The sequence below is a fragment of the Xenopus tropicalis genome, chromosome 8, assembly GCF_000004195.4.
Source record: "Xenopus tropicalis strain Nigerian chromosome 8, UCB_Xtro_10.0, whole genome shotgun sequence".
Classification (NCBI taxonomy): domain Eukaryota; kingdom Metazoa; phylum Chordata; class Amphibia; order Anura; family Pipidae; genus Xenopus; species Xenopus tropicalis.
This window is the reverse complement of record NC_030684.2, coordinates 144,563,170-144,585,093: the sequence shown is the minus strand read 5'-3', so window position 1 is coordinate 144,585,093 and position 21,924 is coordinate 144,563,170. Positions and strand designations below refer to the sequence as shown.

At 44.2% G+C, this 21,924-nt stretch overlaps 1 long non-coding RNA gene across 1 annotated transcript; it reads left to right on the top strand.

Moving 5' to 3' along the window:
• The first annotated feature begins 18,434 nt into the window (after positions 1-18,434).
• LOC101730898 lies at positions 18,435-21,690 on the top strand. Its single transcript, XR_004220038.1, has 4 exons — positions 18,435-18,858; positions 19,327-19,413; positions 20,470-20,583; positions 20,978-21,690. It is a non-coding gene; the product is annotated as an uncharacterized LOC101730898 (long non-coding RNA).
• The last annotated feature ends 234 nt before the right edge of the window (positions 21,691-21,924 follow it).

Sequence of the window (21,924 nt, the reverse complement as noted above, 5' to 3'; positions counted from 1 at the left end):
TCTGTGCATTCAGCTACTAAAAAAAAGCCTTCCCCCCCACCTCAAAAGAGGGATTGTTTGTCCGTACATTGCAATATACTTCAAGCTGGCCAACTAGATCAGAGTCATCCCTTCTGGCCAGTCCTACACTGACTGACCTATATAAGTAATTTAAGTTTAGTACTGAGCAAAGGGACTAAGTTTCACCTGCAACATGCTTGCTTATAAGGTTAAAACTCCCATATGGTTGCCCTTTTATTGGCTCCATTGGGATCACCTGACTGTAGCTGGGAATAGTGGGGGCTACAACATGGAGCTGGCCACTGCTCCTGTATAAACAATAACACAAGAAAAAGGGAAAGTTGTGCTCAACCACTAAATTGTAAACCATTAGGCGGGGGTGCAATGAGGCTGTGACTACAAAATACATATAAACAACCGCAAAAAATCCTCTGCACTCACCCATTATCAATATGTAGAAATAGAACATTAGGACATTTCTGTGCATTATATAGCGTGAAGTCTTACAGGAGTCATATACCAGTGCATTAGAATTTTGTAGTTTGTTTCCTTATGTATAACACAGGCTGAGGTTATCTCATATCTTAGTCCATATGGGGAGTGGTAGTTCTCTTTCTATGGTTCGTTCCCATTATGTAGCTATATTTGACAAAGCCCCCCCTCAGAGGGGGTATTAAGCAAATTGTATATACTGGAAATGAGACCTCTTCTGGAGGTTCGGGTAATACAAATGGTGTCAAATGGGGAGTTAAGGAGCTTTCCTTTTATGTCAGAGGGTATATATGTATTCCTTGGCAAGGAGGCTGTACATTATCATTTTCCAGAGTCACCCATTTCCCACACTGTACTCTATCTGACCATGCCACAGCTGGGCGTAGGTGGGCTGCTAGATAGTACTTATGTATATCAGGGGCACCCAGGCCCCCGCATGAGGTGGGGGAGCTTAGAATTTCCTGGGTAATTCTGTTTGTTTGGGAGCCCCAAATAAATTTTGTCATTCTCTTTTGTATCATTTTAGGTACGGGGAGAGGAACTTGTACCGGCAATGTTGCAAAGCAATAGAGAAGCCTGGGGAGGGTGAGCATCTGTGTGTAGGGATCCCATTTATCTAGGTCTTTGAGTGTCTTGGCTATAAGGGGAGCGGCATTTTCTGTGTATAGAGAAGTGTAGTTGGGAGTGAGACATATGCCCAAGTATTTAATAGAAACCTTTTACAAGTTATAATTAAAGTAGCTTTATCTGTGCCTGGGGCAGACTGACTGGCAATGCTTCTGATTTGTATTAATTAACTTTGTGATTGGATAGTTTGCTGTATTTATCTATAGTGTATGTGGATTAGGGTGGGGGTTAGAGGTCGCATTAGAGTTAACAGTATGTCGTCTGCGAAGAGAGACATCTTATATTCCTTTTCCTTATATTCAATTCCCATTATGTCTGGAGAGTTTCTGATTGCAATCACTAGGGGTTCTATTGTAAGGGCATACCTTAGGGGGGATAGGGGGCAGCCTTGCCTTGTGCCATTTGCTATTTTTATGGGTTGTGAAAGTTTTACTGCTGCAGTTGGGTGAGAGAATAAGGCTGAGATAGCTTTGCGGAGGGGTCCCTTGAGTCCCATCGAGTCTAGTATTGTAATCATGTACGTCCAGTTCAGCCAATTAAAGGCCTTTTCTGCGCCTAAGCTCAAAGCCAGGAGTGGGGTTTAGCAGCGTTACCCATATCAATCAGGTCTCAGCTCGTCCTTCTTAAATTCTAGTTGGTTGATCAGTTCATTGAATGGAAGAGAAAGCTCCTCCCTCTGCCTGGGCACCTCCCCAAGGACTCCATTCTCTAGGGCTCCCAGAGGCATTTGTTACTGTATGCGCTAATCATTGCTGGATAGTTTAATCCTATATGGATGATATGAAAAAACGCATGCGATTTGACACCAGAAATGACATTTATGTAGGAATAGCGGGATTTCATCTCACTGACACAGTCACTTTGCGGATCTAGCTGCATCAATTCCCAAGTCAGGACCTGGCGAAATAGATTTTGGCAAAAAGGGGAACAAATAGTAAACTTCACCCTTTGATAAATCGCGTCTCAGGCATACCCCCCCCCCCCGCTTTTCGCGGGACAGTCCCAGTTTTTACAGCGCATCCCGCTGTCCCGGATTGTTCAATGAATGTCCCGCATTACAGAAATGCAGAACATTCGTTAAACTATCCAGGCCAGCGGGATGCGCTGGCTGCAGCCGTGCGCTCCGACTCTGTCTCTTCTTGTGGCTCCTGCTCCTTATGCGGCTCCTCGTACAGCGGCAACAGGCCCTTTTATAAGGTTGCGCAACCTTATAAAAGGTCCTGTTGCCGCCGTAGAAGGAGCCGCATAAGGAGCAGGAGCCACAAGAAGTCTATGGGGGGCACTATGTATGGGTGGAATTTTCTATTGGAGGTACTCTCTATGGGGGCAATTGGGGGGCTACTGTGTATGGGGGGCTTTGTGTATGGGAGGAATTTTCTATTGGAGGTACTCTCTATGGGGGCAATTGGGGGGCTACTGTGTATGGGGGCACTGTGTATGGGGGGTTCTGTGTATGGGAGGCACTATGTATGGGGGGAATTTTCTATTGGAGGTACTCTATATGGGGGCAATTGGAGGGCTACTGTGTATGGGGGCACTGTGTATGGGGGGTTCTGTGTATGGGGGGCTCTGTGTATGGGGGCACTGTGTATGGGGGGAACTGTGTATGGGGGGCACTGTGTATGGGGGCAATTGGGGGCACTTTCTATGAGGGCATTGTGTATGGAGGGTACTTTCTATGGGGGCACTGTGTATGGGGGCTACTGTCTGTGGGGCAATTGAGGGCATGGTCTATGGGGGTACTATCTATGGGGGGGTACTGTCTATGGGGGCAAATGGGGCACTGTGTATGGGGGGCACTGTGTATGGGGGTGCTGTCTATTGGGCCATCGCGGGCACTATTTTAACTATTTTAAAAATGAATTTTAAAAATGGGGTGTGGTAATTGGGGTGTGGGCACAAAGTGGGCGTGGTCAAAAAATTTTAGCTGTGCTTCGTGCGCCAAGTCTTTTTGTCCCTCTTTTCATTTTTCAAATGTTGGGAGGTATGGTCTCAGGGGTTAATAGCTGAGGGCACTTTATCTCCAAACTAAACCCTTTTATAACTGTCAGTCTGTGGTTCCAGCCGTGCAACCAGCAAAGTGCATGTGGGGGCTCAGCCAATCAGCACTCTCAGGTCGGGTCCTAGTGGGGTAGTAAGATGCATATTAGACTTATCTTTTATACTTTATATATATGGCACATTTGTATACTTTTATCTCCTACCTCGAGTTGTCTTTATAGGGGACACTGGGGGATTTTATGTGTCCCTTTATACAGAACCTACCTGCCATAAGTGAAATTTCTAACCTGACCGGTTGCTATGGTATGAAAATGATTGGAAACAACATTTTGCCTGATTTATATTGGTGCGTGTCCGGCCAGCTTTAGCTAAAGCTCTAGATAAGGCAGTTCAGCTGTGTGGGGCAACAGGGATTACAGAAGTGCAGTTGAATCTACGCAGGGAGGTCGGGACCCATAGGTGTTAGTGCAGGAGAGCCCCGGGCTCTAACAGGCACCAGGCCCAGTATCGGGCAAACTGAAAGGGAAACTAACACATCTTTCATTGCAACAGGTGTGGAATCCCTTTCCCTGTTTGGCTCCAACGCTGTAAAAAGCCAATAAAAACCACCCAGAAACAGAGTTATGTGGGTAAAAGTCGGCCCCAAATGCATTAACTGTTTCACAGCTGAATGTGAGGGCAGTAAGCATTTTTTAATGGCTGCCCCTGTGGCTACACAGCAGCTTTGTTTATATAAACCACAGTAGTCTTTCTGAGGCAAACACACAACTTTTACCAGTGCAGGGCAACAGTACTTATGCTTTAATTACTTTAAAGCTATTATTATTATGGCAGTTATTATAAGTCACCTCGGAGTTCCATGACCCGTATAAAAGCACTCATACCTTTATATGGCCATGGAACTCCTTAGTGACTATAATATCCTTATATTTTACAAAAGGGGGTACTTTATTCACTATATATTATAAGGAACCCCTCTGTGCCTTATAATATCCCTATATGTTACAATAGGGGGCACTTTATTCACTATATATTATAAGGAACTCCTCGGGGGCTTATAATATCCCTATATGTTACAATAGGGGGTACTTTATTCACTATATATTATAAGGAACCCCTCTGTGCCTTATAATATCCCTATATGTTACAATAGGGGGCACTTTATTCACTATATATTATAAGGAACTCCTCGGGGGCTTATAATATCCCTATATGTTACAATAGGGGGCACTTTATTCACTATATATTATAAGGAACCCCTCGGGGGCTTATAATATCCCTATATGTTACAATAGGGGGTACTTTATTCACTATATATTATAAGGAACTCCTCGGGGGCTTATAATATCCCTATATGTTACAATAGGGGGTACTTTATTCACTATATATTATAAGGAACTCCTCTGTGACTTATAATATCCCTATATGTTACAATAGGGGGTACTTCATTCACTATATATTATAAGGAACTCCTCGGGGGCTTATAATATCCCTATATGTTACAATAGGGGGTACTTTATTCACTATATATTATAAGGAACTCCTCGGGGGCTTATAATATCCCTATATGTTACAATAGGGGGTACTTTATTCACTATATAATATACAGGAGCCACAAATAACCTTTATATGGCCATGGAACCCCTCAGTGACTTATAATATCCCATCAGTCTGCCATCCTTTCAACCGGAAAATGCTCAAATTTCCCAGTGATAAGAGAATTCCACACAAATAAATGATAGACTCCATGGGAATGGTCAGGGCTTTTCAGCCAGTGGAGAATATGCCCTGTGTGCCACGGGCCTAAAGAGTTGAGGCTGTACTGAGCCCAGGGACCCCAGTCTGTATTGCCAGCCTTGCCCTAACCTTACTGCAAATAGAACTCCCTGTTACTCTACTACAACTCCCAGCACCCCCGCCAGCCTTTCCCTACAGGGATTAGAGCAGGGATTGGCAACAGGTGAATCACTTATATGATGCAGCCATGTGATAAGCCAACTGATAAGACAAGGAACCTGAGATAAATTGGACTCAATTCCTACCCCCAGCTCATTCTGCTCCCAATCATGGCGGCTGCTGATCTGAGAGACAAACTGAGTTGCTCTGTGTGCTTGGGGATTTATAGAGACCCTGTAACCCTGCCCTGTGGCCATACCTACTGCCGGGTCTGTATTGGGAGAACCTGGGAAGAGCAGGGGGAGAGTCCGTCCTGCCCGGAATGCAGACACAGATACAGGAGTCGCCCGGAACTGAGCAGGAACCTGGCACTGAGCAGCATAGTGGAGAGTTTCTGCCCTACTGCCCCTGAGCAGGGTGAACCTGGGATCTACTGTACTGACTGTGCGCCCCATCATGTTACTGCCTGCTCTACATGTCTCCTGTGTAATGTGTCTCTGTGCTATAAACATGCCAGGGAGCACGGCAACTGTGCAGAACATGAATTAACTGCCCCCACCCCCTCCCAGAGGGACAGATACTGCCCCAAGCACCCAGAGCTGCTGCTGGATTATTACTGCCCCCGGGATGGAGTCTGTATCTGTGCCTGGTGCTACAGGGTGGGGGAGCACAGGGGCCACAGGGTGGAGCCACTGAATGAGGCCTCTGAGAAGAAGAAAGAGAAACTGAGGGAAGTTCTGCTGGAACTGAGCCCCGAGAGAGAGGAGACTGAGAGAGAGGCCCAGAAGCTACAGGAGCGCAGGAGGGAAGGGGCAGGCAAAGCAGCCGGAGAGACAGAGAGAGTCACTGCCCTGTTTAGGGACATCAGGAAATGGCTGGAAGCCCTAGAGAAGCGACTCCTGAGGGACATCTCCAGGGAACAAGAGAAGGTTTCCCTCAAACTCCATGATCTGATCCATCAGCTGGAGATAAAGAAGGACGAGCTGTCCAGGAAGATCTGTCACATTGAGGAGCTGTGCAACATGGCAGGTCCACTCACTGTCCTACAGGCACGGGAACCTGATGGGGCTGAATTTTATGAGGCTGAAGGGGGGGACAGAAAGCGCAGAAAGATGGAGGATATAAATGCCCCGGCTGTAGGGGATCTGGATGTGGGTCGGATCTCAGAGACATTACTCACAGGGTTGGAGCAGATTGTGACTGGGGTAAAGGGATGGCAGTTCCCTGGGCAGGAGGCTACAGACCTGGTACTGGATATAAACACGGCTGGGAAATATCTGTTTATATCAGAGGACAGGAAAACTATTTCCTTCTCATTAAGGGGTGAGAGTTACCCACAAACCCCAGAGAGATTTCAGGTTCCTCAGACTTTAAGCACCAGGAGTTTCCCCTCAGGGCGACATTACTGGGAAATGGAGGTCAGTGAGTCAGGTGTGTGGCGGGTAGGCGTGGCCTATCCCAGTATAGAGAGAGATGGAGAGATTGGGGAAAACAACAAATCCTGGTGTTTAGATATGTATAAGGACAGATATTCAGTGAGACATGGCACAGAATGGACATTCTTACAGCTCAAACCTTCCTGCAGGAGAAACAGAATCAGGATCTCATTGGACTATGAGGCCGGACGTCTGTCCTTTTATGAGCTGAGTGAGCCAATCAGGCACTTACACACCTTCTCTGCCTCCTTCACTGAGCCCCTCCATGCTGCATTCTGGGTATATTGGCTTCCTGATGGTAATGATGATGATGATGATGATGATGATGATGGGGATAGTCCTGCTGCTGCTCCTGATGATGATGATAACGATGATGATGTTGATATCTGGATAAGAATCATTAGTTAGTGCAATAACAGCCCATACCACTAGGGGAAGATATATATGTATGTATGTATGTATATTTTTATTTATAAAGCGCTACTTATGTACCCAGCGCTGTACAGTAGGATACAGTAATACAAACAGGGGGTTAATAAGATAATAGATAAATACAAAGTATAACAATAAATACAAATAAATACAAGATACAGTTGCAATAAGTTAAGAGTCAAAGACACAAGAGGATGGAGGTCCCTGCCCCGTAGAGCTTACAATCTATATGGGAGGGTAACTAACAGACACAAATAGGCAAATATAAGTGCTGTAGGTCACAGTGGGTGTCATTACAATCTAAGTGCCAGTTCCCAGATCAGGTGCTGGGCGAGTGCTCCAAAAGGGAGTCTTTTAGTTTATTTTTAAAAAGACTGAGGGAGGATTCTCTCCGGAGGAAATCAGGGGGGCATTCCAAATGTGAGGGGCAGCAGGGCAGGAATGTACAGAGACACAAGGGAAGAGATGTAGTGAGGAGCAGAGGAGTCGGCCAGGAACGTACAGAGATACAAGGGAAGGGATGGAGTGAGGAGCAGAGGAGTCGGCCAGGAACGTACAGAGACACAAGGGAAGAGATGTAGTGAGGAGCAGAGGAGTCGGCCAGGAACGTACAGAGATACAAGGGAAGGGATGTAGTGAGGAGCAGAGGAGTCGGCCAGGAACGTACAGAGATACAAGGGAAGGGATGGAGTGAGGAGCAGAGGAGTCGGCCAGGAACGTACGGAGACACAAGGGAAGAGATGTAGTGAGGAGCAGAGGAGTCGGCCAGGAACGTACGGAGACACAAGGGAAGAGATGTAGTGAGGAGCAGAGGAGTCGGCCAGGAACGTACGGAGACACAAGGGAAGAGATGTAGTGAGGAGCAGAGGAATGGACGGAAGGTTAAGAGAAGGAGTTTGTAGGATATTCTTTATTTAAAGCGGACCTGTCACCTTAAGAAATAATTTCATATTGTGTTTGGCAAGCAAAATAAACTTTACTTACACTATATATATTATTTTAATCTTATTTTCTTCAGCCTTGGAATTCACAGTTGCAGCAAGCAGGCAGGTGCCATTTTGTGGACACTGTTATCAAAGCAGGCACTGCATCCTGCCAAAATCTTGTTTCTGTGCCAGTATGGGGGGACCTAATGCCCATGTCCATGCACTGGTTACACAATTAGATGGTGAGGAGGGAGGGGGAATGGGAGGAGGGCAGCGACATCTAAGAAGTTCTGAATTGAAAGTGAAAGTAACTGTCTGCCCAACCTCTATGCCTAAGGCATAGAGGCGGGGCAGGCATTATATGATTGACAGCTGGGATTTTAAAATGCTTTTATAATGGATTTGGATGTGGTAATAAAAAAATTAATTTGGGTTTCATGTTTAATTTGAAAAGGACTTTTATTATACAGCTTTTTATGTCTGGGTGACAGGTCCACTTTAATAGGGAGCCACGATAAGGACTTTAGCAGGGGAAGGGCCTGAACTCTCCTGGATGAGAGGAGGAGAATTCTGGCAGCAGTATTTAATATAGACTGTAGGGGGGAAAGATGGGAGTTAGGGAGGCCGGTTAGCAGCAGGTTACAGTAGCCCAGTCGGGATAGGATGAGGGCATGCATGAGCAGCCTAGCTGTTACAGTAGAGAGAAAGGGACGGATTTTGGCAATATTGCATAAGAAAAAGTGACAGGTTTTGATAGTGGTGTTAATGTGGTTAGAAAAGGAGAGACTGGAGTCAAAGATCCCCCCCAAACAACGTGCCGAATCGACAGGGTTGATGAGGGTGCCATCAATAGAGATAGAAAAGGGGGGGGGGTAGGACAAGGCTTAGGCGGAAAGATCATTAGTTCAGTTTTTGTTAGGTTCAGTTTAAGGTGGCGTTGGTTCATCCAATTAGAGATAGCCAGGAGGCAGTTAGAGATTTGAGTGGAGAGTTTCTGCCCTACTGCCCCTGAGCAGGGTGAACCTGGGATCTACTGTACTGACTGTGCGCCCCATCATGTTACTGCCTGCTCTACATGTCTCCTGTGTAATGTGTCTCTGTGCTATAAACATGCCAGGGAGATTTGAGTCTCAGTTTCAGCTGTTAATGAAGGGGTCGACAGATAAATTTGGATATCATCAGCATACAGATGGGATTTAAAGCCAAATGAACGGATAAGATCTCCCAAAGACATCGTGTAAAGGGAGAACAGCAACAGCCCAAGTATAGTGCCCCCTATTGTAACATATAGCGATATTATAAGCCCCCGAGGAGTTCCTTATAATATATAGAGAATAAAGTGCCCCCTATTGTAACATATAGGGATATTATAAGTCACAGAGGAGTTCCTTATAATATATAGTGAATAAAGTACCCCCTATTGTAACATATAGGGATATTATAAGTCCCTGAGGAGTTCCTTATTATATATAGTGAATAAAGTGCCCCCTATTGTAACATATAGGGATATTATAAGCCCCCGAGGAGTTCCTTATAATATATAGTGAATAAAGTGCCCCCTATTGTAACATATAGGGATATTATAAGTCCCCGAGGAGTTCCTTATAATATATAGTGAATAAAGTGCCCCCTATTGTAACATATAGGGATATTATAAGTCCCCGAGGAGTTCCTTATAATATATAGTGAATAAAGTACCCCCTATTGTAACATATAGGGATATTATAAGCCCCCGAGGAGTTCCTTATAATATATAGTGAATAAAGTGCCCCCTATTGTAACATATAGGGATATTATAAGCCCCCGAGGAGTTCCTTATAATATATAGTGAATAAAGTACCCCCTATTGTAACATATAGGGATATTATAAGCCCCCGAGGGGTTCCTTATAATATATAGTGAATAAAGTGCCCCCTATTGTAACATATAGGGATATTATAAGTCCCCGAGGAGTTCCTTATAATATATAGTGAATAAAGTGCCCCCTATTGTAACATATAGGGATATTATAAGCCCCCGAGGGGTTCCTTATAATATATAGTGAATAAAGTGCCCCCTATTGTAACATATAGGGATATTATAAGTCCCCGAGGAGTTCCTTATAATATATAGTGAATAAAGTACCTCGGGGGCTTATAATATCCCTATATGTTACAATAGGGGGCCTATTGTAACATATAGGGATATTATAAGCCCCCGAGGAGTTCCTTATAATATATAGTGAATAAAGTACCCCCTATTGTAACATATAGGGATATTATAAGTCCCCGAGGAGTTCCTTATAATATATAGTGAATAAAGTGCCCCCTATTGTAACATATAGGGATATTATAAGTCCCAGAGGAGTTCCTTATAATATATAGTGAATAAAGTACCCCCTATTGTAACATATAGGGATATTATAAGTCCCTGAGGAGTTCCTTATTATATATAGTGAATAAAGTGCCCCCTATTGTAACATATAGGGATATTATAAGCCCCCGAGGAGTTCCTTATAATATATAGTGAATAAAGTGCCCCCTATTGTAACATATAGGGATATTATAAGTCCCTGAGGAGTTCCTTATAATATATAGTGAATAAAGTGCCCCCTATTGTAACATATAGGGATATTATAAGCCCCCGAGGAGTTCCTTATAATATATAGTGAATAAAGTACCCCCTATTGTAACATATAGGGATATTATAAGTCCCCGAGGAGTTCCTTATAATATATAGTGAATAAAGTGCCCCCTATTGTAACATATAGGGATATTATAAGCCCCCGAGGGGTTCCTTATAATATACAGTGAATAAAGTGCCCCCTATTGTAACATATAGGGATATTATAAGCCCCCGAGGAGTTCCTTATAATATATAGTGAATAAAGTGCCCCCTATTGTAACATATAGGGATATTATAAGCCCCCGAGGAGTTCCTTATAATATATAGTGAATAAAGTGCCCCCTATTGTAACATATAGGGATATTATAAGGCACAGAGGAGTTCCTTATAATATACAGTGAATAAAGTGCCCCCTATTGTAATATATAGGGATATTATAAGCCCCCGAGGAGTTCCTTATAATATACAGTGAATAAAGTGCCCCCTATTGTAACATATAGGGATATTATAAGCCCCCGAGGAGTTCCTTATAATATACAGTGAATAAAGTGCCCCCTATTGTAATATATAGGGATATTATAAGTCACCGAGGAGTTCCTTATAATATACAGTGAATAAAGTGCCCCCTATTGTAACATATAGGGATATTATAAGCCCCCGAGGAGTTCCTTATAATATACAGTGAATAAAGTGCCCCCTATTGTAATATATAGGGATATTATAAGTCATAGGAATTTTAAATATGCAGGAAAAAAATTCACTTCCTCAAACTTTATTAATCGTGTGTGAATACATTAATTAAATGAACACAATTATTTTTGCCCACACTTTGTGCTCATTACACAATTTTTTGGAATCAGAGTTATTATATATAGTTTGTAGCAGCACAGAGTGGGCAGTAACCTACAGGCCAGACTTTCACTTATTTGTATCATGTGACCAAACTTTTGGGTTTAATATGTAAAAAAAAAAATGTCTTGATATTTTGAGTGTTTTTTTATGAAGAAAAATCAGTTTATTGAGAAAACTGTTACTGTTGGTTGGAGCCCTGATGCCCCCGGGGGGGACAATGCTAATGTTATACATAACCGGCTTATTTAAAGCATTCTGCATAACATTCATATTCAGTAACATTATACCCCCCTCTGTGTCACGATGCAGGAAAACCCCATTTTGAATGCATTTTACCTCACAAACCGTCATTATATGAGAGCAGGAGAGACAGGAGGGGTAGCAGATAGGGCAGCAGTCTGAGGCGATTGGGCGACATTGATGGACATATGTCTTTTTTCAACCCAACTTACTATGTTACTATGTTACTATGACACTGGGGGAACTGCTTTACTTCCACTCCAGTTCTATTTGTGCAAAATGGCAAATAACGATTTTCTAAGATAAAGAGATTCTAATATAAAGCAGAAATACAAGTGAGAGCACTTACTGCAGCCCTGTCAGCAAAAACCCTCAATATGCCCCTTACATGCTTATTTACGTGTGATTGTTACACAGTGTGTTAGGCTTGATAAAGGGCTGGTAGAGGCTGAAACGTTGCCCTGCTTGTGGCACAAATAAATCCCCAAGGTACCAGCACAGTGCAGTTTGTTCAGTAGCGCAACTGAGTGTGGAAAATGTAAAAACATGGATGGAAACATAACCCGGGAACCTTAGGGGCGCCAAACAGCCGGGCAGGGAGTGTCAGAAGTTGGTACTGGAATAAGATGATTTTGGTGCTGCCGGCACATACACACATAGGAACGGCCGATGGGCTCCTGAATCTGTGATATTTTATACAGATATGTTTTTCCCAGGAGGCATTACAGGTATGGGATCTGCTATCTGTCACAGCAAAGACTGTTTGGGGGGATGTTTCTTCATACAGACTGACCAACAAGCACAAGGACATGGTGTAGAATATCAGTATTTATTATAAAATTTTGTGTAAGTATTATGGTCAAAGTACCACTCACCAAGGTGATAACAACATATCTTTATTGTGTGGAGTTACAAATTATATGCAAAGTACAAACAGCCAGTCACACATACCCTTGTAGCTCACAGGAGTAATCTGTACAATTAATGCATATGAATATAATGTTTGAGTATATGTGATATGTGTGTATGTTTCATATGTGTGTGTGTGCCTGGGTGTGTGTGTGTGTGTGTGTGTGTGTGTGTGCCTGGGTGTGTGCCCATCTCTCAGGGAGAGAGACCTGTCTGTCTCTCAAGGGAAGTGTGACATAACAAACTGTATAAATTGGATGAAACTATAATATATTTCTGTTTATGCTGAGATGTACCCCCTGCCCCCCTCCTACCTGTTATTGCAAATGCATTGTGTAGGTTAATCTCATCTAGGTGTGTATTGTGTGTAGCCAGCCGGCTCTGTCTGGCCCTCCCCATGTAATTGCCCCTATTGTGAGGGCACACAGAGCCAGACCCCATAGTGACACAATACACATAGTTACCCCTTGTGAGAGCAGTGCTCTGTCTAGTAAATGCAAAAGACTGAACTGGGCATGCTCACTAGGTGGCTTCCCATAGGCCCAGTGGGATTAGCTATGATTGGCCCCTCTGGAAGCTGCCTTTGGGTTGGCAGAAGGAGCCAAATCCTGTTTTGGTTTTACGACAGGGGCTGCTCCCTTTCTGGCTACAAAGGTGGCTGCCAAGAGTTCCAAGGAGCCTTTTGTCTGGGGTGTAACCTTAGCTACGGCAGGACCCCCTCCCCTGTGTTCCCCTGGAATCTACCTTAGCTGGGGCAAGAAGATTCCCCCCAACTGTGTGTATTTCCCTATTCCCTAAGGAACAAGAGTGCAGGCTGGCTACCACCTACTGGCTTATGGGAACCTGCTGATGGCTACTTGCCATTTCTCCAATAAACGCCTCATCCTGTGATACCAACTGTTTGCTCTTTGGGTCCTGCCCTATGTCTGGGAACTCACGGCCCTGAGGTTGTGACATAATTTGGTGGCAGCAGTGGGATAGGATCCCAGGACCCAAAAGGCACCATGAGCACCCCACCTGGATTCTACGCTGACCCATTGGATCTCTTCGCTTGCATGGATTACTCCTGGACTCCAGAGATCCCTACTGATCCCAGAGAGAGGACCCTGTTCTGGCTGAGATGTGAGTCACTGGGACTATCTGGGGATGAGGGTCTGGCATATGGAGTAGGGCAGTTAGTGGCAGGAGAGGCAGACCTGGAGGATGGGTACTATGTTCTGCAGCGCACCATGCACCAACCAGGGGGGAGATATTGGCACAGTCCCTATACAGTGCTCCCGCTTCCCTGTAGCTTGGCGGAATGGCACGGCCAATGGGAGAGGCTGAATTTCTGTGACTATAGCACCTTTGTGGGTAACCCAGAGGGGGAATTCCATACCCTCTATGCACAGCGCTTCTTTTATATAGGAATGAATGATACAGAGGAACGGAGGGACTGGCTTGCTGACCTGGTGTATCAGGAACTGGAATTGATAAAAGAGTATGGGAGTATCCAGGAATTGGAAAACCAACGCAAGGAAGCACTGAGGGTATGTGCACCATCTTTTTGGGGTTTTCAGCAGGCACAGCCATGTCTTGGTACTGTAGGTCCAAAAGACTTTCACTTACCCCCCAGTACAGTCAGTGCCGGGGTGGGGGAGGAACAAGAAGCTTCCCAAACAACTTTATTTTGGTCCCCAAGTCAAATCCCTGTTTGTACGGAGTTCAGTGGTTGCGTTGCCCCTGGGCTGGTAGAACCGGAGAGTGGGTGCTGCCATTTTAAAGGCTTGGCAGAGGCTGAGGCCTCCCCAAATGAAAACACTGTTTGTTTAGAGTCCAGTGGTTGTGTTGCCCCTGGGCTGGCAGAACCGGAGAGTGGGTGCTGCCACTTTAAAGGCTTGGCAGAGGCTGAGGCCTCCCCAAGCCAAATCCCTAATTGTGTGGAGCCTGGAGCTGCTCAGTTTGAAAAAATCTCCAAGGAGGGAAGAGATGAGGATTCCCCACTACCTGAGTTGTTGCTGGCTGGAGAGGCCCAGGAACAGGACCAAGAGGAAAGCATTGCTCAGGATTCCCCAATGTCTATCAGAGCAGTCAGTTCTGGGAATGGAGTAAGGGGCACCCCAAAAGCACAACGTGTAACCAGGGCAGTTGTTCCGGAAACCCCCTCTGGCAGACAACAAGGCCAGAGAATTACCCCACAGAGAAATAAAACACTGGTGAGTCCCCGTGCTGTCCCTACAATATCTCCCAGATGGAGGGGTCCCCCATTGTGTAATGTTACAGGGACCGGGGCCTTGAGAGAGGTTGGGTGGAACTTAGAATTAAAGGAAAAGCAGGGGGGTAAAAACTTTGGTAATACTCTTTGGGGTCCACTGGTCATTGGGGTCACTTGAAAATGAGACACCTTGGCCTGACTGCTTGGGGGGGAATACAGACTGTACCACCTGGGATTGTTCCCTTCTCCCTGGAAGGCCCCTTTATTGTCCTGGAGGCCAGAACTGTGACATTACAGGGTCGCCCATATGGAGGAGAGAGGGTTAATGACGGCCGCCCTGAAATATCCCTCTTAGATCCTGTGGGTTCTGTTTACACCTCATCTTGTTATTCCTGTTTTGCCAATCTGCCCCCCCCAAGGAACTAAAGACTTTTGCTTTATGGGAATTGGCTAGTGAGGCTGCTGGGAACCTGTGTAGGCCCCCAGCAGGCTCACTATTTGGGAAGGGGGAGAAATGTGACATAACAAACTGTATAAGTTGGATGAAACTATTATATATTTCTGTTTATGCTGAAATGTACCCCCTGCCCCCCTCCTACCTGTTGTAGCAGATGCATTGTGTAGGTTAATCTCATCTAGGTGTGTATTGTGTGTATCCAGCCGGCTCTGTCTGGCCCTCCCCATGTAATTGCCCCTATTGTGAGGGCACACAGAGCCAGACCCCATAGTGACACAATACACATAGTTACCCCTTGTGAGAGCAGTGCTCTGTCTAGTAAATGCAAAAGACTGAACTGGGCATGCTCACTAGGTGGCTTCCCATAGGCCCAGTGGGATTAGCTATGATTGGCCCCTCTGGAAGCTGCCTTTGGGTTGGCAGAAGGAGCCAAATCCTGTTTTGGTTTTACGACAGGGGCTGTTCCCTTTCTGGCTACAAAGGTGGCTGCCAAGAGTTCCAAGGAGCCTCTTGTCTGGGGTGTAACCTTAGCTACGGCAGGACCCCCTCCCCTGTGTTCCCTGGAATCTACCTTAGCTGGGGCAAGAAGATTCCCCCCAACTGTGTGTATTTCCCTATTCCCTAAGGAACAAGAGTGCAGGCTGGCTACCACCTACTGGCTTATGGGAACCTGCTGATGGCTACTTGCCATTTCTCCAATAAACGCCTCATCCTGTGATACCAACTGTTTGCTCTTTGGGTCCTGCCCTATGTCTGGGAACTCACGGCCCTGAGGTTGTGACAGGAAGAGAGAGAGGCTTGTGCCCCAGAGTATATGCCGGGTGTCAGTATGTCCCTACCCCCCAAGTATCTATAAAAGGCAAGAACATATGTTAAAAGGCGGCTCAGTCCTTTCCCAAATTACCTTACAAGTCAGTGTGACTGACAGGTTACATTTCATTTGTTGTGTCACTATAATTCTGTGTGAACATATTGTACATAATTCCCCTCAAATGGATCCCCTATTCATTCAACTCATCATTTTATTTGGAACTCAGGGATGTAAAGTCCATGGGAAAATCCTCAGATCTGCAAACGTCTCTTGGAACCTGTGAAATGTCCATGGTGTAAATATTATATAATAACAATTCATTATCATGTAATGGGATGGGAAACAGCGATAGGATATAGGATCTAATCTAACTGTCCCTAAGCCTGTCTCTTCCAACTCAGATGGACTTTATTTCCTTTTAGATTCAGCTTTAGTCATTGTCCCCCAATGTTTTAGTATTAAACTTTCTGTGCAACCTCCCTCATCTCTCTGTATGTGATTGTAGCTGATTGTAACTTCTTCATCCCGTCTATCTACAGCATAGTACCATCATGTACCTAAGCAGGAGCCAATAGTATTACAGGTGTCCAGAAATCAGATTAACTAGTAGTCTCTTGTTATTTCTTAACACATTCTTTTATACAACACTTTACAAACATTTCTCCTGCTAATGATGCCGGGAACATCTCTTTGGAATCTTTATCCATTCCCTGTAGGAGCTTTGATTCTCTGGTCTTGCAAGGCTCAGAACACAATAATACTTGACACCCATTCAGGCCTGAGCTACTGAGCCCCTATGGGGAATAAGGGAGCTGCACTGGTACAGGGATTCACCAACACCCTGTTTAGGCCCCGGCCATTCTCTGGCTACTCAGAGCTAGAACCCAGTCTATACAGAGTCAGGAACAGGTGCAGCGTGGGTAAGCTTTACTGCTTTAGGCTTATGCAGGCTTGGGAAGGCTATTAGAGTATCAGTCAGTGAGTTTCAGATACTGTAGCAGGCAGGGGCAACACTGGGGGTAGTGACACAGTTGTTTCAGGTTTACATATAACTTCTATCGGCTCAGCTTAATAACAGATTCCTCACACCCCTTTAGGTACTTTAACAGCAAACACAGTCTTTGGGGGAAACACCAGCTGGAATTACAGACAAAGATACAACCTCTTTAGAAGAGAGTCCAAATGTAGCCAGACAAACACAGGTTAATGACACGTTTCAATCATCCTCCATTTGTCTTTTGCTGAATTTCCACTTTGTATCTCCAAATCTTCCTCAATTTTACCCTAAATCTCAGTCTGTGTTACAACTGTATCACTTTTACATCAGGTTTCCCTGGGGGACATCGTCTCCATTGCCAACAGATGAATCTTCTCCATGTGGCCTCTATCCTTGAAATATCAGTGTCACTAACCCTATATATATATATATTTATAGGGAACTCTGCTTCAGCTCTTAGCTCGGGTGCAAGGTAAATGACTTAAATATCCACCAGATTTAGCACTTGGAATATTTTAATGATAATTTATGGCACTGATCACTTTATAGCATTCACTGCACATTTTACTGCAGTGGTCACTTTATGGCATGTAATGTTTTAATGACAATTTATGGCACGGATCACTTTGCAGCACTAGCTACATGCTTTACTGCAATAGTCACTTTATGGCATGTGTGCAATAGACACTTTATGTGAGCACTAATTATCTAATGATAATCTATGGCACGGATCACTTTGCAGCATTGGTTACATGCTTTACTGCAATAGTCACTTTATGGCATGGGTGCACTGATGTCACTTCCTATTTGCTGGTTCACTATGGATAAATAGAACATGGGGTTGGTTAGCATGGTTGCCTTGAGAAAGGTCCCGATGGGGACCGAAACGTAACGTTGGCTGTTCATGCGTTTTTAATACACAATTGATTGTTTTTGGAACATAACTCGGTGTTGCTGGTCTTTTTTGGATATTTAAGTCATTTACCTTGCACCCGAGCTAAGAGCTGAAGCAGAGTGCCACCCTGGGTTCGCTGTAATATTGCTTCTATGCTATTTGGTGAGCACCTGCCGATTTTTGATTTTTCTTTGCAAATCATCAAAGATATTTTTCTCCTGTATTCTTCCAGAAGGCATATAGCAATATGGAAGGATTGACACAGCAAGATAGTGGCTATAGGCCATACACAACTGAGGAAGTGGACAGGATTTTATTTGCAGATACTTTTCAGGACACGTTTGGCGAATTGGGTGCTAAAGAGACTTATCATGAATTACTGCGGCTCCGAAAAAAGGAAGTGGAACTGCACCTTCATGGGGTATCTCTCTCAGAATATTATAGGGAAAAAAAGATACCTCGGGGCTTCCGTATTAATAATGTGCCAACTATTGGGCGCAATAGCCTGGACTTTTGTAATCGTTGGTGTGCTGTGCTGGACAGGTGTTCATTTGAACTAATGTTGCTTGTAATTGAAGAGACGGGTCGGGAGCTAAAAGCGGTGCGTGGGGAGATCTTGCAATTTGAGACCGGAAATTTATGCACTTTGAAGAATGAGAAGGAGATCGACTGGCTCAGCAAATTACAAGAACAGGTCGTGCGGTATAAGAGCGATATACTTGCCTTTAAACGATCAAAGTTTCTCCGGGTTCAGCAGGATTATAAAGATAATAATGTTTATCGTTGGCGCCATGGAGGGAGACCCATGATGCAGCGTCGCAGGCTGATGACGCGGCGTGTGAGGGAACCACTCGGGTATGTGTCAAGCAGCGCTGAATCAGAGGAGGAAGCGGTTATGGAGGCACAAACAGCGCCGTTTTTTTTAGAAGGAGAGCAGCCTGGGAGCACAGGCAGAGAGCCAGGAACAGACGTGGAGGCCGGAAGCACAGTAAGAGGAAGGGACCGTGGCAGACCACCCCGTCGGGGGGGCAAGCCATCACGGAGCAGGCAGTGATAAATTTATCAAAGCATCAGTTAACAACAAATGAGGTAAGCGTGCTTGCTAAAGGCTTATCCTTTGTTCCCTCAACATTAGCACACAGGTTCCGGAACGTTGTAGATAATTATAAATTTTCTCGCAGTTTAAGATTAAAGGAGCACTTTAAGCACAAGGGGGATAGAATGACATCCAGAGACGTTAGTGATGCACCCTTTAGGGCCAGAAGTGACTTTGGCCCGGTTACCTCTAACACTTCTTTACGTACTTTCTCCCGGATTATTGATTCAACGGTGTCCAATATCCCCAGACAGACACAACATAGGGGAAACCTAAATAAAGAACAGCGGGTCACGCTCAAGGGACTGCAGGAGAATAGAAACATCATTGTAAAACCTGCGGATAAAGGCGGGGCAGTGGTGGTTATGGATTATGAGTACTACAGGACTGAGTTGTTGGATCAATTGGCGGATACTGGATGTTATCAAAAGTTAACATATGATCCCACCTCTAAATTTCAGTCACAACTTGGAAAGCTGCTGGATGAGGCCTGCCTGCATGGCTGGATTACAGAGGAGCTGAGGGATGCGCTTTATGTAGAACACCCGGTAAGACCAGTAATTTATACATTGCCCAAAATACACAAAAATTTACAAAATCCTCCGGCAAGACCGATTATATCGGCCAGGGGTTCTTTAGCTGAAAAAATAGCTAAATATGTGGACACAATCCTACAACCATTGGTAAGACAATTGGGTTCCTACTTACAGGATACCACTGACTTCTTGCGTGTAGTTAACAGCATTAATGCTGGGGATGGGAATTTTCTTTTTGTCACTATGGACGTTCATAGTTTATATACATGCATCCCACATGATGCAGGCATACATGCGGTCAGAGACCTTTTGAGCAATAACCCTGTATATACTGGTCCACCTGTGGAATTTATTTTGACCCTTTTGGAATTTATTCTGCACAACAATTATTTCAAATTTGAGGATAACTATTTCCTCCAACTAACCGGAACGGCTATGGGGTCTAATGTAGCGCCTACATATGCCAATATCTTTATGTATTGGTACGAAACTTGTAATATTTACTGTCATCCACTGTTTCGCAAGCATGGGGTTTATTTTAGGCACTACATAGACGATCGGTTTTTCCTTTGGTATGGGACAGACGAGGATCTTTTGACATTTGTAAATGATCTGAATGGTGTACCGTCTAGCATAAGATTTACAGTACACAGGGATAAGCACAGCATAGACTTTTTGGATGTAACTGTATACAAGGATTCAAATAATCAGTTACATACAAAGATCTTTCAGAAACCTACTGATAGAAATTCATTATTACACTACACCAGCAGTCACCCACGGCACCTTTTGAATTCACTGCCCAAATCACAGATGTTACGGGTGGTTAGGATAACAAGTAAGCCGGAAGAGAGGCAAGAGGCATTGGAAGCTATGGCAATAAGGTTCCTCGAGAGAGGGTATCCGACGGAACTGATCACAGGAATTACAACATGGGCTAAATCCCTAGACCGGGAGGCAATTTTGAGGGATAAACTGGAACAGGAGGGGGATGTTGAAAATGATGTTGTGTATTACATGACCACTTATGATGCGCACACCCCTTTTATTAAAAAATCCATATTGCAGCATTGGCCCATTGTGAAAACTGATGCTGAATTGACAGCGATTAATCGAAAACGGGTCCGGTTCGGATATAAAAGGAACAAGAATTTAAAGGAGCTATTATCCTCTGCGGATCCGGTAAGCAAATATATCACACGAACAAATATGGGCAAGATGGGTGTGTTCAGATGCGGCAACTGTGTAATGTGTAATACCTTAATAGTAGGGGACTCCTTTCATCACCCGCATACTGGGAAATCATACTCCATTAGACACAGGCTCACATGCACCACACGTAATGTGGTATATATTATCAAGTGTCCATGTGGGCTGATCTATTGTGGCAAGACTTGTAGACAGTTAAAGGAAAGGATTAATATGCATCGTGCTACTATCAGGGCTGCTCTGGACCCTAAACCTGCAAAGAAGGAGGGAAAACAGGATATATCCAAACAACCTGTGGCACAACACTGGCTGCATGCTAAGCATCCAGCTTCATCGTTTAAATGCATGCCTATTGATTGTATTTCAGGTGTGCAAAGGGGTGGCGACATTGATCGTATTTTACTCCAAAGAGAAGCATTTTGGACATATGAACTGGATTGCGTGGCTCCTAGGGGCTTAAATAGCTCCTTATCGCTGAACTGTTTTCTGTGAGTTCTTCTGTCCAATTTCACATTGGGATTGTGCTGGTATAGTTATTACAATTTATTATATGATATAGGTAAATGGGATCCTCAAGTTGGTATATCTTGCTGTGGAACTGATATGTGCATATGCATGTGAATGTTATAATAGGCAGATCTTGAATTAGATTGGGGGCCCCCACTAATTAGGATAGTGTTTGGTTTGAATTGATTGGCGCAGCATACATACAATGTTATGATGTTTTTTAATCTTATATTGATATATGTTTAATTGTATTTATTCACTTTTTTGTGTACACACTATAAAATCATGACACTGTAATGTGTATATTTTTAACATGATGTATTGTACGGTTTCACGGATTTTTAATGATTGCTTTGCCGAATCACTTCACTGTACTTTAATGATTGTTTTAAAGGGGTATTAATTTAAATAGCACCAGATTTGCACTTGGAATATTTTAATGATAATTTATGGCACTGATCACTTTATAGCATTCGCTGCACATTTTACTGCAGTGGTCACTTTATGGCATGTAATGTTTTAATGACAATTTATGGCACGGATCACTTTGCAGCACTAGCTACATGCTTTACTGCAATAGTCACTTTATGGCATGTGTGCAATAGACACTTTATGTGAGCACTAATTATCTAATGATAATCTATGGCACGGATCACTTTGCAGCATTGGTTACATGCTTTACTGCAATAGTCACTTTATGGCATGGGTGCACTGATGTCACTTCCTATTTGCTGGTTCACTATGGATAAATAGAACATGGGTTTGGTTAGCATGGTTGCCTTGAGAAAGGTCCCGATGGGGACCGAA